Below are 15743 nucleotides of genomic sequence, written 5' to 3'. Positions count from 1 at the left end.
AGGAGACTATTAAGAAGGCCCAGAAAGCTTTGAAGGACTACTTTGAGATAAATATGAACACTACGGTGGAAAAAAGAATTATTTGGGACGCAAGTAAAGCTGTGATGAGGGGGTTCTTGATACAACAGAATGCTGTAAGGAAGAGGATACAAAACGACAGAAAAGATAAGATTTTGGAGAAAATAAAAGAACTAGAGAAGAAATTAAGATTAAATCCGAAGTCACAGCCGATCTTGAGAGAAATCAAACTCCATCAAACACAATATTCCAAATTGATAAATCAGGAAATAGAGTGGAAGATTAAATTAATGAAACAAAAAACTTTTGAATCGGCAAATAAATGTGGGAAACTGCTAGCTTGGCAGTTGAAGAAGAGACAAAAATTAAATACAGTTACAAATTTGGAAATTGAAGGAAGAAACATTCAGAACCCCACGGAGATCAGAAAGTGTTTCCAGAAATACTTCAAAAAATTATATACTCAAGGGCCGCAGGACGAGGTTGAGATTAAACAATTTTTGGAGAAAAATGGACTTTAAAAACTGTCACATGAAAATAGATCACTCCTGAACAGTAAAATAACACGTCAAGAGATTGAAAAAGCCATTCAGAACATGAAATTGGGCAAATCTCCAGGGCCAGATGGGCTAACCTCCAAGTATTATAAGACATTAAAAGACTACTTGATACAACCACTGATGGAGGTTAGCAATGAAATTATGGAGGGGAGGAGGGCGCCGGAATCGTGGAAGGAAGCATTTATCACATTGATACCTAAATCGGATTCTGAAAAGACACAACTCAAGAACTACCGTCCCATCTCCCTTTTAAATGTGGATTACAAAATATTTGCAGATGTTCTGGCAAGTAGACTTAAAAAAGTTTTAAATGAAGTAATTCACAAAGACCAGGCAGGCTTTCTCCCAGGTAGACACATGTTTGCTAATACAAGGAACATTATTGACATCTTGGAACTTTTGCAAACAGACATAAATACAAAAGCAGCGCTAATTTTCATAGATGCAGAGAAGGCCTTTGATAATATCTCTTGGAAATTTATGAAGGGAAACTTAAAAGAAATGGGAGTGGGTCGGGGTTTTGAGAATGGGATTGATGCAATATATTCAGAACAAAAGGCTAAATTGATAGTAAACAATGTGGTTACAGAAGAGTTTAAAATTGAAAAAGGAACACGACAAGGCTGCCCGATTTCCCCTTTGCTATTTATATCGGTTCTGGAGGTGCTCTTGAATATGATTAGAGGGGTCCGGTTGGTAGAAGGGATTCAGGTCGGAGCGAAACAATATAAACTTAAAGCTTTTGCAGATGACCTAGTTCTGACCCTGCAGGAGCCAGAATCTAGTACAAAAAGAGTACTACAATTGATTCAAGATTTTGGTCGGGTGGCGGGATTCAAACTAAATAAACAGAAAACTAAGGTGTTGGGGAAAAATCTGACAGATGTAGAGTCGGAACAGTTTCAGAGAGAAACAGAACTAACTGTGGTTAAAAAAGTAAAGTACCTAGGGGTAAATATAACAGCAAAGAATCTGAGTCTGTTTAAGGATAACTATGAAAAATGTTGGTCTGAAATTAAGAGAGACTTGGATAGTTGGACAAAATTGAAGCTTTCTTTGTTAGGCCGAATTGCTGCTGTTAAGATGAATGTATTGCCAAAGATGTTGTTTTTGTTTCAAACATTGCAGATTGTGGACAAGACGGAGTGCTTCCGGAAGTGGCAGAGAGATATATCTAAATTTGTCTGGCAGGGCAAAAAGCCCAGAATTAAGTTTAAGATACTAACTGATGCGAAAGAAAGAGGGGGCTTTGCCCTGCCAGACTTAAAGCTGTACTATGAAGCCGCAGCTTTCTGCTGGCTAAAAGACTGGCTACTTCTCGAAGACACTGATGTACTGGACCTGGAAGGTTTTAACAATGCTTTTGGTTGGCATGCATACTTATGGTATGACAAGGTTAAGATCAATAAGGTCTTTAAGAACCATATTGTCAGGAAAGCAGTATTTAATGTCTGGACAAAATACAAAGACTTATTGGAAAACAAAACTCCGAGGTGGCTTTCACCTCTGGAAGCTAAGGCCCGAAAAAGACCCAATATGGAGGCCAAATGGCCAAAATATTGGGAAATATTAGAAAAAGATGGAGACAATTGGAAATTGCAGAGTTTGGAGAAAATGAAGGATAAAGTGTGAGACTGGTTACATTACGCTCAGATTAAAGAAGTTTTCAAAAATGATAAAAAGGTAGGGTTCCTGGTGGAGAAATCGAAGTTGGAAACAGAATTGTTAGAACCAAAGACTAAGGTATTATCAAGAATGTATAACCTGCTGTTAAAATGGAATACACAAGACGAAATGGTTAAATCGGTTATGATAAAGTGGGCTCAGGACATTGGGCATAATATTATGTTTGAGGACTGGGAAAGGTTGTGGACCACTGGGCTGAACTTCACTGCATGTAATGCTCTGAAGGAAAATGTAATGAAAATGATATATAGATGGTACATGACCCCAGTTAAACTTGCCAAAATATACCATTTGTCTGATAATAAATGTTGGAAATGTAAAGAATATGAAGGAACATTCTTTCACCTCTGGTGGACCTGCCCTAAAGTGAAGGCCTTCTGGGAAATGATATATAATGAGTTGAAAAAGGTATTTAAGTATACCTTCACTAAGAAACCAGAGGCCTTCCTTCTGGGTATTGTTGGCCAGAAGGTGCTAAAGAAGGACCGAACATTTTTTATGTATGCAACAACGGCAGCAAGGATACTCATCACTAAGAGTTGGAAAACTCAAGATCTACCCACACTGGAAGAGTGGCAGATGCAGCTGATGGACTATATGCAACTGGCCGAGATGACTGGTAGAATCCGAGACCTGGGAGAAGAGAGGGTTGAAGAAGACTGGAAGAAATTCAAGATTTATTTACAAAAATATTGTAATTTGGTTGAATGTTAAGAAGGATGCTAGATCATAAATAATTGCCCACCACTGAATTAGATCTGAATTTGACGATAAGTGAGATTAAGGAAAATAAATTTTTTTTGGAGAACTGCTAGATTTTATTTAAATGAGCAGAGATAAGATTGCAAATAAGTGGGTAATTTGCTTGGAAAATTTTTTTGTAAAGATGTAAGTGGGAGCGGGAGACGCGAGGGAGTCCAAAAAAAAAGAAGTGACGAAATTATGTTATGATATAAGTAATGATAGAATGATCTCGATACGAATCCAAGGCAGACCTTTTAACATCACAGTAATCCAAGTTTATGCACCAACTACTGGTGCTGAAGAAACTGAAATTGACCAATTCTATGAAGACTTACAAGACCTTATAGAAGTGACACCAAAGAAGGATGTTCTTCTCATTATAGGGGATTGGAATGCTAAAGTAGGGAGTCAAGAGATAAAAGGAACAACTGGCAAGTTTGGCCTTGGAGATCAAAACGAAGCAGGGCAAAGGCTAATAGAGTTCTGTCAAGAGAACAAGCTGGTCATCACAAACACGCTTTTCCAACAACACAAGAGACGACTCTACACATGGACATCACCAGATGGGCAGCATCGAAATCAGATTGATTATATTCTCTGCAGCCAAAGATGGAGAAGCTCTATACAGTCAGCAAAAACAAGACCTGGAGCTGACTGTGGCTCAGATCATCAGCTTCTTATAGCAAAATTCAAGCTTAAACTGAAGAAAGTAGGAAAAACCACTGGGCCGGTAAGATACAATCTAAGTCAAATCCCTTATGAATACACAGTGGAAGTGAGGAACAGGTTTAAGGATTTAGATTTGGTGGACAGAGTGCCTGAAGAACTATGGATGGAGGCTCGTAACATTATACAGGAGGCAGCAACGAAAACCATCCCAATGAAAAGGAAATGCAAGAAAGCAAAGTGGCTGTCCAATGAGGCCTTACAAATAGTGGGGGAGAGAAGGCAAGCAAAATGCAAGGGAGATCATGAAACATACAGGAAATTGAATGCAGCTTTCTTTTTTTTTAAATAATTTTTATTCTTTTTTCAAACACATAATAAAAACAGAACAAGACAAACAGAAGAAAAACAGAAGAAAAATAAGAAAATCAAACACAAGCAAAAACATACAAAACAATTAAACCAATATAACTTCAAAATCATAGTTTCATACCCTTCTTTCTTTTGACTTCCCCATACCTCCCCATCCCTGCATCCTTGTTTAGTGATTCTTTAGCAACCCTTTAGTCAATTGTCTTAATTCCCTTTCATAAAATTTCCTTTAGTTTTTTAGTTACTGCTGCAGTTCTCTGCCTCTTACCCCCTGACATCTTAACATTCCTCAATTTTGCAATAGTTTTTGAGATATATTTTAAATTTCTTCCAGTCCTCTTCCACTGTCTCCTTCCCCTGGTCGCGGATTCTGCCCGTCATCTCAGCCAGTCCCATAAAGTCCATCACCTTTGTTTGCCATTCTTCCAGAGTAGGTAGTTCTTGCATCTTCCAATACTTTGCCAGTAGAATTCTTGCTGCTGTGGTGGCATACATAAAGAAAATCCTATCCTTCTTTAACACCAATTGGCCAACCATGCCCAAGAGAAAAGCCTCTGGCTTCTTAGGAAAAGTCCACCTAAGGACCTTCTTAATTTCATTATAGATCATTTCCCAGAAAGCTTTAACCTTTGGGCAGGTCCACCAAAGGTGATAAAAAGTGCCTTCAGTCTCATTACATTTCCAACACTTATTGTTAGGCAAGTGGTAAATTTTTGCAAGCTTGACTGGGGTCATGTACCACCGATAGATCATTTTCATAATGTTTTCTTTTAAAGCATTACATGCAGTAAATTTAATACCGGTGGTCCATAACTGTTCCCAGTCAGCAAACATAATATCATGACCGATATCTTGTGCCCATTTAATCATAGCTGATTTCACCGTTTCATCCTGTGTATTCCATTTCAACAGCAAGTTATACATTTTTGATAAATTCTTAGTATTGGGTTCCAACAATTCTGTTTCTAGTTTTGACCTCTCTTTCTGGAATCCTATTTTCCTGTCCTGTTTGAATGTCTCATTTATCTGATGATAATGCAACCAATCTCGAACCTTGGGCTTTAGTTTCTCATAACTCTGAAGTTTAACCCTTTCACCATCATATTGTAAAATTTCATGATATTTTGGCCATTTAGAGTCCATATTAAGCTTTTTTACTTCCCTCGCCTCCATTGGTGACACCCACCTGGGGGTTTTACTTTCCAACAGATCTTTATATCAAATCCAAACATTATACAATGCTTTCCTTACAATATGGTTTTTAAATCCTTTATACACCTTTACCTTGTCATACCATAAATATGCATGCCAACCAAAACTATTGTCGTACCCTTCCAGATCCAAAATGTCCGTGTTCTCAAGAAGTAGCCAGTGTTTCAACCAGCAAAAAGCTGCCGATTCATAATAAAGTCTTAAGTCCGGCAGGGCAAACCCCCCTCTGTCCTTTGCATCAGTTAAAATCTTGAATTTTATTCTGGGCTTTTTGCCCTGCCAGACAAATTTTGATATGTCTTTCTGCCACTTCTTGAAACAGTCCATCTTGTCCAAAATCTGCAGCGTCTGAAATAAAAATAGCATTCTAGGCAATACATTCATCTTAATAGTAGCAATTCGGCCTAACAAGGAAAGTTTCAGCCTTGACCATATTTCCAGATCTTTCTTTACTTCTAACCAACATTCTTCATAATTATCCTTAAATAAGTTCACATTCTTAGACGTTAAGTTTATCCCCAGGTATTTTACCCTTTTCGTTATTTCCAAGCCTGTTTCATTCTGAAATCTCTCTCTTTCTTCCATTGTTAAATTTTTCTCCAACACTTTCGTTTTTTGTTTGTTCAATTTAAAACCTGCTACTCGACCAAATATTTCAATTAGTTCTAATACTCTTTTAGTGCTAGTGTCTGGCTGTTGCAGGGTCAAAACTAAGTCATCTGCAAATGCTCTTAATTTGTAGTGTCTAACTCCGACCTGAACTCCTTTAACCAACTGGTCCTTTCTAATCATATTTAACAAAACCTCCAGGACTGATATAAAAAGCAGAGGGGATATTGGGCATCCCTGGCGTGTACCTTTTTCTATAAATATTTCTTCTGTTACCACATTATTTACAATTAACTTAGCTTTTTGTTTAGAATATATTGCACCTATACCGTTTTCAAAACCTTGGCCTACCCCCATCCCTTGGAGATTCTTTTTCATAAAAGTCCAACAGATGTTGTCAAAGGCTTTCTCCGCATCCACAAAAATCAGAACTGCCTTCCTGTTAATATCAACGTCTAACAACTCCAAAATGTCTATAATGTTCCTCACATTGTCTGACATATGTCTCCCTGGGAGAAAGCCTGTTTGGTCCTTATGAATCTCCTCTATCAACACTCTTTTCAATCTTTTTGCCAAAATGTCTGCAAAAATTTTATAATCCACGTTAAGTAAAGATATAGGGCGGTAGTTTCTAACCTGGTTCTTCTCAGTCTCTGTTTTCGGTATAAGTGAAATGAAAGCCTCTTTCCACGATTCAGGTGCCTTTTTCCCCTCCAAAATTTCATTGCAAACTTCCTTCAGAGGTTGTATCAGCCATTCTTTCAACGCTTTGTAGTATTTAGCCGTCAGGGGAAAAACCATTTAAATGTATAGAGTGTGGAAAGAGCTTCGCTCATAGTGGGAAACTTCGACTACATCATCGAACTCACACAGGGGAGAAACCATTTAAATGTTTGGAGTGTGGAAAGAGCTTCAGTCGAAGGGGAAACCTTAGAGTACATCATCAAACTCACACAGGGGAGAAACCATTTAAATGTATAGAGTGTGGAAAGAGCTTCGCTCATAGTGGGAAACTTCGACTACATCATCGAGCTCACACAGGGGAAAAACCATTTAAATGTTTGGAGTGTGGAAAGAGCTTCAATCAAAGTGAAACTCTTAGAATACATCATCGAACTCACACAGGGGAGAAACCATTTAAATGTATGCAGTGTGGGAAAACCTTCAGTCGAAGTGGAAGCCTTAGAATACATCAACGGACTCACACAGGTGAGAAACCATTCAGATGCATGGAGTGTGGAAAGAGCTTCAGTGATAGTGGGAAACTTCGACTACATCATCGAACTCACACAGGGGAGAAACCATTTAAATGTATGCAGTGTGGGAAAACCTTCAGTCAAAGGGGACACTTAAGACAACATCAACGAACTCACACTGGGGAAAAACCATTTAAATGTTTGGAGTGTGGAAAAAGCTTCAGTCACAGTTCAAGCCTTAGAATACATCAGCGAACTCACACAGGGGAGAAACCATTTAAATGTACAGAGTGTGGAAAGAGCTTCAATCGAAGTGAAACTCTTAGAATACATCATCGAACTCACATAGTGGAGAAACCATTTAAATGTATAGAGTGTGGAAAGAGCTTCAGTCAAAGTGAGAAACTTCAACAACATCATCAAACTCACACAGGGGAGAAACCGTTTAAATGTATGCAGTGTGGGAAAACCTTCAGTCAAAGTGGACAGTATAAACTACATCAACGAACTCACACAGGGGAGAAACCATTTGAATGTATAGAGTGTGGAAAGAGCTTCAATCGAAGTGAAAACCTTACAATACATCATCGAACTCACACAGGGGAGAAACCATTTAAATGTATGCAGGGTGGGAAAACCTTCAGTCAAAGCGGACACTTAAGACTACATCAACGAACTCACACAGGGGAGAAACCATTCAGATGTATGGAGTGTGGAAAGAGCTTCAGTCAAAGTGGACACTATAGACTACATCAACAAACTCACACAGGGGAGAAACCATTTAAATGTATAGTGTGGAAAGAGCTTCAGTCAAAGTGAGAAACTTCAACAACATCATCAAACTCACACAGGGGAGAAACCATTTAAATGTATCAGTTACAGATAGGTAGCCGTGTTGGTCTGCCATAGTCAAAACAAAAAATTCCTTCCAACCTGTATTTTTATAGTAGTGTCCAAAAAATGTATTTCTTGCATAGACTGATTCATTGTTAGGTTGATTGTGGGGTGAAAATCATTGAATTTCTGGTGGAAGGTGTCCAGGGTCTGCTGACCATGTGTCCAGATGATAAAAATATCGTCAATGTATCGCAGGTACAAGAGAGGTTTGAGTGGGTAGGAGTTTAGGAAACGTTGTTCTAAATCTGCCATGAAGATGTTGGCATACTGTGGGGCCATGCGGGTGCCCATTGCTGTGCCGCTGATCTGAAGGAACAGGTCATCACCGAATTTGAAGTTGTTGTGGGTAAGGACAAATTGGCAGAGTTTGGTAGCAAAGTCCGCTGTGGTTTTATCTGAAATGGTGTTCCTTATAGCTTGTAAACCATCGTTGTGTGGGATGTTGGTATACAGAGATTCCACATCCATAGTAGCTAGTATAGTATTGTTAGGAAGATTATTTAAAGATTGTATTTTCCTCAGAAAATCTGTGGTGTCACTTACATAGCTGGGAGCACTGATGGCATATGGTTTCAGAACAGAATCCATATAACCGGAGACACCCACTGTAATAGTGTCAATACCTGAAATGATGGGGCGTCCTGGATTTCCTGGTTTGTGTATTTTAGGTAGAAGATAGAAAGTTCCTGGTCGAGGTTCTGTTGGTGTGTTTATGAGGATCTGTTCTTGGATGTGTGGGGGTAGCTCCTTAACAATCTTGTTCAGTTCTTTTTTGTATTCTTGTGTGGGGTCTGAGTCCAATTTTATGTAAAAGGCGGTATTGGAAAGTTGTCTGTGAGCCTCCTGAATGTAGTCAGTTTTGTTCATGATGACGACAGCTCCACCTTTGTCCGCTTCTTTAATTATAATGTCTGGGTTGTAGTAACATCTTAAAATAGTAGAATACAAGATGCAGTGTAAGGTTAGGGAGGGGTGTGTCATCTGAAGAGCTGGTGGTGAATACTGGTGGGCTGAGTGTCACGTGGTTTTTGGTCTTTGGTGGAGAGATTGGAAATGCTCATGTTTGAATTTGGGATGCGAGAGTTGTGAAAAGTGGAGTGTGAGACTTTGTGTTGCTTTGGATGTACAGTTGTTTAATATACGAAGAGTCGCATCACTCCCATTGTTATAATTGCAATAAAGGAACAATTAAGACACAGAAATCTGAAAGCATCTTTTTACATGCAGATGGTAGTCTTGAAACCCTTGTATATAGTTTATATTGTACGAATTAAATGTGTTACTGCCCTCTCTCATTTTTGGCTACGTCAAGGGTGAAGTGTTGAAATAAAACATGATCTCTGGTGGCATCATATAGCTTGTAGCTGGGACCCAGATACGAAGCCTGCTTGCACCCGTGACTGGAACAAAGTGGTAGTCTAAATGTGGTTTGCCTTTTTAGTTTTATAAGATATGAAACTCGCTTATGCTTGCAATTGGAACCCATACTGGTTAACACACAAAACTAGGGCAGCTTTCGGTGTGCTGCTTTTGTCAATAGGTAAATTCTGGGGGTGGGGCTTTGACCAAATAAGGGCAATAAGGAATGGGCATCAGGTATGATCGGGCGGTCTCATAGGCTGTAACCTCTGCGCCGCCCTCCAGCCAATTGGAGGACAGAAGAGGGACATTTGCCCCCGGGGGGAGGATAAACTCCTGTGTTGTTCTGACCTGGGTGTGCCTGAATAGCTCCCCCATGCTTGCAACGATGCTTTTCTTTAAATAAATTTTACTACTTCACCCCAGGACTCAGAATTTATTCCTCACATAGAGCAGAGAGTGGGCACTGCCAGAGCCTCTGGCAGCAATGTGCCCGGCGGTGGCACAGGTGTGTGTTAAATGCTTCACTGTAAGCTCCTAGCCAATTATCCCCCAAATAAGAGACACAAGGGGAGAAACCATACGGATGATTATAATGTGGAAAGATGTTCGGGCAGGTCCCAAACTTGGAATGCTAAGGGACAACTGTGGGAATGTTAAGGATAGTAGGAAAGGATATGTTGAATAAGTGATATTCTTCCTTCACTCACGCTAGTGAGTGATGCAGCAGAGCAGTTTCCCCTCAATATAGCAGGAAGATAGTTTGCAGATTCGTTTGAATCTCTTTAGTTAAATCATCCAATCTGGCTTGCCCAGCTGGATTATTCCTCGTGTCCCCTTTTATCCCTCCTAAAAGACACAAGAGTCTTTCCTTGTTGTTGTTTAGTGGTGTCCGCCTCTCCGTGACCCCCTGGACCAGAGCACGCCAGGCCCTCCTGTCTTCCACTGCCCCCCGCACTTTGGTCAAACTCATGCTGTTACTTCGAGAACACTGTCCAACCATCTCGTCCTCTGTGCTCCCCTTCTCCTTGTGCCCTCCATCTTCCCCAACATCAGGGTCTTTTCCAGGGAGTCTTCTCTTCTCATGAGGTGGCCAAAGTATTGGAGCCTCAGCTTCAGGATCTGTCCTTCCAGTGAGCACTCAGGGCTGATTTCCTTCAGAATGAATAGGTTTGATCTTCTATAGTCCATGAGTCTCCTCCAGCACCATAATTCAAAAGCATCAATTCTTTGGCGATCAGCCTTCTTTATGGTCCAGCTCTCACTTCCATACATCACTACTGGGAAATCCATAGCTTTAACTATACGGACCTTTGTTGGCAAGGAGATGCCTTTACTTTTTAAGATGCTGTCTAGGTTTGTCATTGCTTTTCTCCCAAGAAGCAGGCATATATTAATTTCGTGGCTGCTGTCACCATCTGCAGTGATCATGGAGCCCAAGAAAGTAAAATCTCTCACTGCCCCCATTTCTTCCCCTTCTATTTGCCAGGAGGTGATGGGACCAGTGGCCATGATCTTCGTTTTTTTGATGTTGAGCTTCAGACCATATTTTGCGCTCTCCTCTTTCACCCTCAATAAAAAGTTCTGCTGGATTTCTCAGAGGCCTTTAATACCATTGATATGTGGATGATACCCAGTTCTACCTCTCTTTCAAATCGGAACCAGTGAAGGTGGTGAAAGTCCTGTGTGAGTGTCTGGAGGCAGTTGCAGGATATATAGCGGCTAACGGATTGAGGTTGAATCCTGACAAGACAGATGTACTGTTTTGGGGGACGGGGCAGGCAAGATTGTAGAATTCCTGGTTCTGAGAGGGGTAACTGTGCCCCTCAGGGACCAGGTGTGCAGCCTGGGAGTCATTTTGGACTCATAGCTGTGCATGGAGGCACAGGTCAATTCTGTGTCCATGGCAGTGTCTACCAGCTGCCTCTGGTATGCAGGCTGAGACCCTACCTGCCCGCGGACTGTCTCGCCAGAGTGGTGCATGCTCTAGTTATCTCCTGCTTGGACTACTGCAATGCGTTCCACGTGGGGCTACCTTTGAAGGTGACCTGGAAACGACAACTAATCCAGAATGCGGCAGCTAGACAGGTGACTGGTAGCGGCTGTTACGGCTAAAATCTGGGTGCAGGGCTACACTGCCACCCAGCTCGTCGGACTAAGTGTCCGCGGGTCCCTGCAGAAGAAAATGAGCTCAGCCGGACAGGAGCAAAATGCGGAGATCCAAGGTTTATTGCGCAACAGGTTCAAGATGAGATTGAACAGCGAGAAAGGGCTGACATGAGTTTTTGAAACTCCCTCCATGTCCCAGAATACAGTGCAAAACATGTCATGAATACATTAAAGAGAGGTTTGGTTACACGGATTACATCATGACTATATTAAAGGGAGGTTGGGTTACACACATTAACATATGGAGGAGGGAGGGGGGAATATGCAGAGTTGGAGATATGCACAGATAAACACTTCCTGAGAAGACAATGGTCCCAAATATGCATAATCTGCCACCTGACATTGCCTGGAGGAAAGGCTGATCAGAGCGATTTGACAGGATTAGTTTCTATGAATTTTATAGATTTTAGTCCCTTTTGACATTGACAATTGGGAATGAATGGATATATTGTAGCGAAGAAGAAGGTAAAGAAGACATGCCCCCCCCTTCCGTATCAGTCCCCCATTCGGAAATAGATTTGCATTAAAGTTCTGTAAGAACTTGCAAATCTTTTCTCCGCACCCTAAATCTCGGTGAAGGTATGGGTGCCCTGTGAGTGGGAATAGGCCATAATGGAAAAGGAGGTGGGTTGAGCAGGGCGGCAAAGGAGGGAGCAACACGGACCAATACAATGTACGTGTATGTTATATAGATATGCACTAAATAATAACTTTGTATCTACCGTACCAGATGTGTGGGTTTGTGCAAACCTAAAAGGGACTTGCAAGCCATGCCTCTTAAGGTCATTTGCAAGTATAGTAGTGCAGATAGCTGGATATAGGATATCACATAAAAGAACACCTGTTGTATTTTGTTCAATAGTGGTCTATGCTTTACATTTAGCAGGAAGGTCCACTACTGACTGGAAAAGAAAATACAGTTCCCCCCCCCACCGTTTTTGTGTTCTCAGGTGCGAAGGTAGCTCTTCTGTGGTCTCCCACCGGCATGGTGTCACAGTAGTGGCAATCCCTGGTGAATCCACTTAGGGCTTTCATATTAACCATGTTGCCTGGCACCCACCACAGCTGGCACAGGTTTGGATACGTCATGAGGGAAATATCTTTGCCTTGGCCATTCCATGGGATTTTATTATTATAGGCTCTGGTCTTGCAGTCATGGGAAGTTGCTCACTTGCACTTTAAGGACCAAATGCTAATTGCAGCCTGGATACACTTGCCCAATTCAAACTGAGTCCAATTTGAATTTATCTTGCCCCATGGTTCTCAACTTTCAAACCAATCTGTTAAAGCAAAACCATTCTAAAGGGGCACTTGTCCAAATAAGTCAATTTAACTCTATAAGGGATCATTCCTGCTAAACCAAAGCATATACACCTTCCTGAAGCTTCTCCTTGGTAAAGTGAGTTTTAGCACATTTTAAAATGGGTAGGGAAGTTGGCAGAGTGCCAGGTGAAACAACTAAATGTGGTTATAAATTTATCTAATTCTAAACATTGGACTACATAATAGCCTGATCTGTTAAAAGGCATAAAATGTATGAGGATCCTCCACTGGGGTGTAAGGAATAAGACATTAAACATAAAAACAATTACACACAAAAATAGCCACAAAATAGCCCCCCCATTTGTGGAAATAACACACTGTCAGACACATTTCAACATTCCTACATAATAGATAGATAGATAGATAGATAGATAGATAAATTTATTGTCATTGTCCGTATATACACAGTATACACAACAACGAAAATCAAACACCCAAGACCGGATTCACATACACATTTGCACGTATCTCCAACACTCTCATCCTATTCAGACATAATCTATTAAAACATACATAATCCAGAATATAACACAACCTATTAGAAGCATAGCATAACCTAAAACCTATCTCATTCCTTACTACTCACTGCTTGCTATTTCTTACAACTGGCCCTGAGATCATTGTTTAGTGCAATCAGAGCTCTTGGATAGAAACTATTCAGAAGGCGTGTAGTTCGTGTTTTCATTGTCCTATATCTTCTGCCCGAAGGCAACAGTTCAAAGAGGCTGTGAGCAGGATGGGTGGGATCTCTCAGGATATTGTGTGACTTCTTCAAGCTGCGAGACGTGAAGATCTCATCCAGGGTTGGTAGCTGGAGCCCAATAACATTCTGGGCAATTTTAATTATTCTCTGTAAGGCTTTTTTATCCATTCCAGAGCTGCTCCCATACCACGATAATATACTATAGGTTAAGACACTCTCAATGGTACTATGATAATAGGACAGAAGTAGGTGCTGGGATAGATTCAATCCTCTGAGCATTCTCAGGAAATACAACCTCCCCTGCACCTTCCTCACAACCATATTAATATTTGCAGTCCATGAAAGGTCCTCAGAGATGTAAGTGCCCAGGTATTTAAAACTACCAACCCTCTCCACCTCCTCGCCATTTATGTGCAATGGTAAAAATACACTTTTCTTTCGCCTAAAATCAATTATGAGTTCTTTGGTTTTTTTGGTGTTTAGCATAAGATTATTTTCTTTACACCATTGAATTAACCCCTGTACTTCTTTCCTATAAGCAGCCTCATCATTCTCACTAATGAGCCCCACCACTGTTGTATCATCCGCAAATTTGATGATTGTGTTGGACTTATACAGTGGGGTGCAGTCAAATGTGTACAGGGAATAGAGGAAGGGGCTTAACACACACCCCTGAGGGGCTCCTGTGCTTAGTACTAGAGTAGAAGAATGGTAAGGTCCCATTCTCACTGTCTGCGGCCTATCAGTCAGGAAATTCCTTACCCACAAGCAGATCTTCTGGTGTATACCCAAATTGGTCATTTTAAGGAATAACCTGTCTGGTAGAATTGTATTAAAGGCAGAACTGTAGTCCACAAAAAACAGCCTTGCGTAGGTTCCCTGTCGTTCTAGATGACTCAGTACAGTATGGACAGCGATGGAAATAGCATCATCAGTAGATCTATTCCTTCTGTATGCAAACTGGAACGGGTCTAGAGTGGATGGAAGACCAGCCTTAATATAATCTAGCACCAATCTCTCAAAGCATTTCATAACGACAGATGTTAGGGCTATTGGTCTGTAGTCATTGAGAGATACCACCACTGACTGTTTAGGGACTGGCACTATAATCGATGTCTTCAGGCAGGTAGGGACAGAACCCTGCAACAGGGATAGATTAAAAATGTCCGTAAATACACCAGCTAATTCTGCAGCACAGTCCCTAATAACTCGTCCCATAATTCCATCCGGTCCAGCTGCCTTCCTAATATTAATGCTCCGAAAAGCACGTTGTACGTCGGAGGTCTGTAATAAAAGTGGTTGTTTATCAGTAATAGTTCCTGATGGTGTGCTGGTAGCCAATGCTGTAGTGACGGTGGTTCCAGTTCCCACCTCAAAACGACTGAAGAATTGATTCAGCTGATCAGCCAGGTGCGCACTGCTGTTAGCCAGTTCGTTTTTAATATTTTGCCCTGTAATTTGTCGCAGGCCTTGCCATACACGACGAGGGTCGGAGCTCTCAAAATGCTTTTCGATCCTCCGGCAGTACATGGCTTTGGCATCCCTAATGCCCTTTTTCAGTTTGGCTCTAGCTTCTCTATACTGTTGCGCATCGCCAGAGTGAAAAGCAGCATTCCTTGCCTTTAGCAGAAGATACACATCCCTGTTTAGCCAGGGCTTGTTGTTAGGAAACACCCGTATTTGTTTGGTGGTAGTAACGACATCAATGCAGCTTTTGACATAGAACAGTACTATTGAAGCGTATGTGTCCACATTATTCTCCACAAAAAGTGACCATTCAGTGTTCCGAAAGCAATCTTGAAGTTGCTCGGGTGCACCTGCTGGCCACACTCGTATCTCTCTAGTTGATGGTCTAATTCTGCGTACGAGAGGTCTATATGATGGTATCATAAGTAAGGATATGTGGTCTGACTGTCCCAAATTGGGCAAGGGCTTGGTCTTGTATCCATGCATGATGTTGCTATATACTCGGTCTAGGGTATTTCCCCCCCTAGTGGGACAATCAACATACTGATGGAACTTAGGAAGCACAGTCCTTAAATCGGCTCGATTGAAATCACCAGCAACCACAAATGCTCCATCCGGGTGGGCCCGCTGCTGTTTGCTAATAGCAGTTAGCAGGTGACCCATAGCTGTAGTAGTATTTGCATCGGGAGGTATATACACCGCTGTTATTATGACAACATTAAACTCACGTGGCAAATAAAAAGGGCGGCACTTCACCACTAG

General features: G+C 41.1%; 1 protein-coding gene across 1 annotated transcript in view; it reads left to right on the top strand.

Annotated features, from left to right (window-relative positions):
* Positions 1-15743, top strand: part of LOC307209892 (uncharacterized protein) — a gene marked incomplete at its 3' end in the record, with an annotated part of 54617 nt that overhangs the window by 38425 nt on the left and 449 nt on the right. The gene's annotated exons all lie outside the window — the stretch shown is intronic.

Source organism: Podarcis cretensis (genome assembly GCF_951804945.1).
Source record: "Podarcis cretensis genome assembly, chromosome: 2".
Lineage (NCBI taxonomy): Eukaryota > Metazoa > Chordata > Lepidosauria > Squamata > Lacertidae > Podarcis > Podarcis cretensis.
The sequence above is the reverse complement of the archived record's forward strand: the minus strand, read 5'-3'. Positions and strand labels throughout refer to the sequence as shown.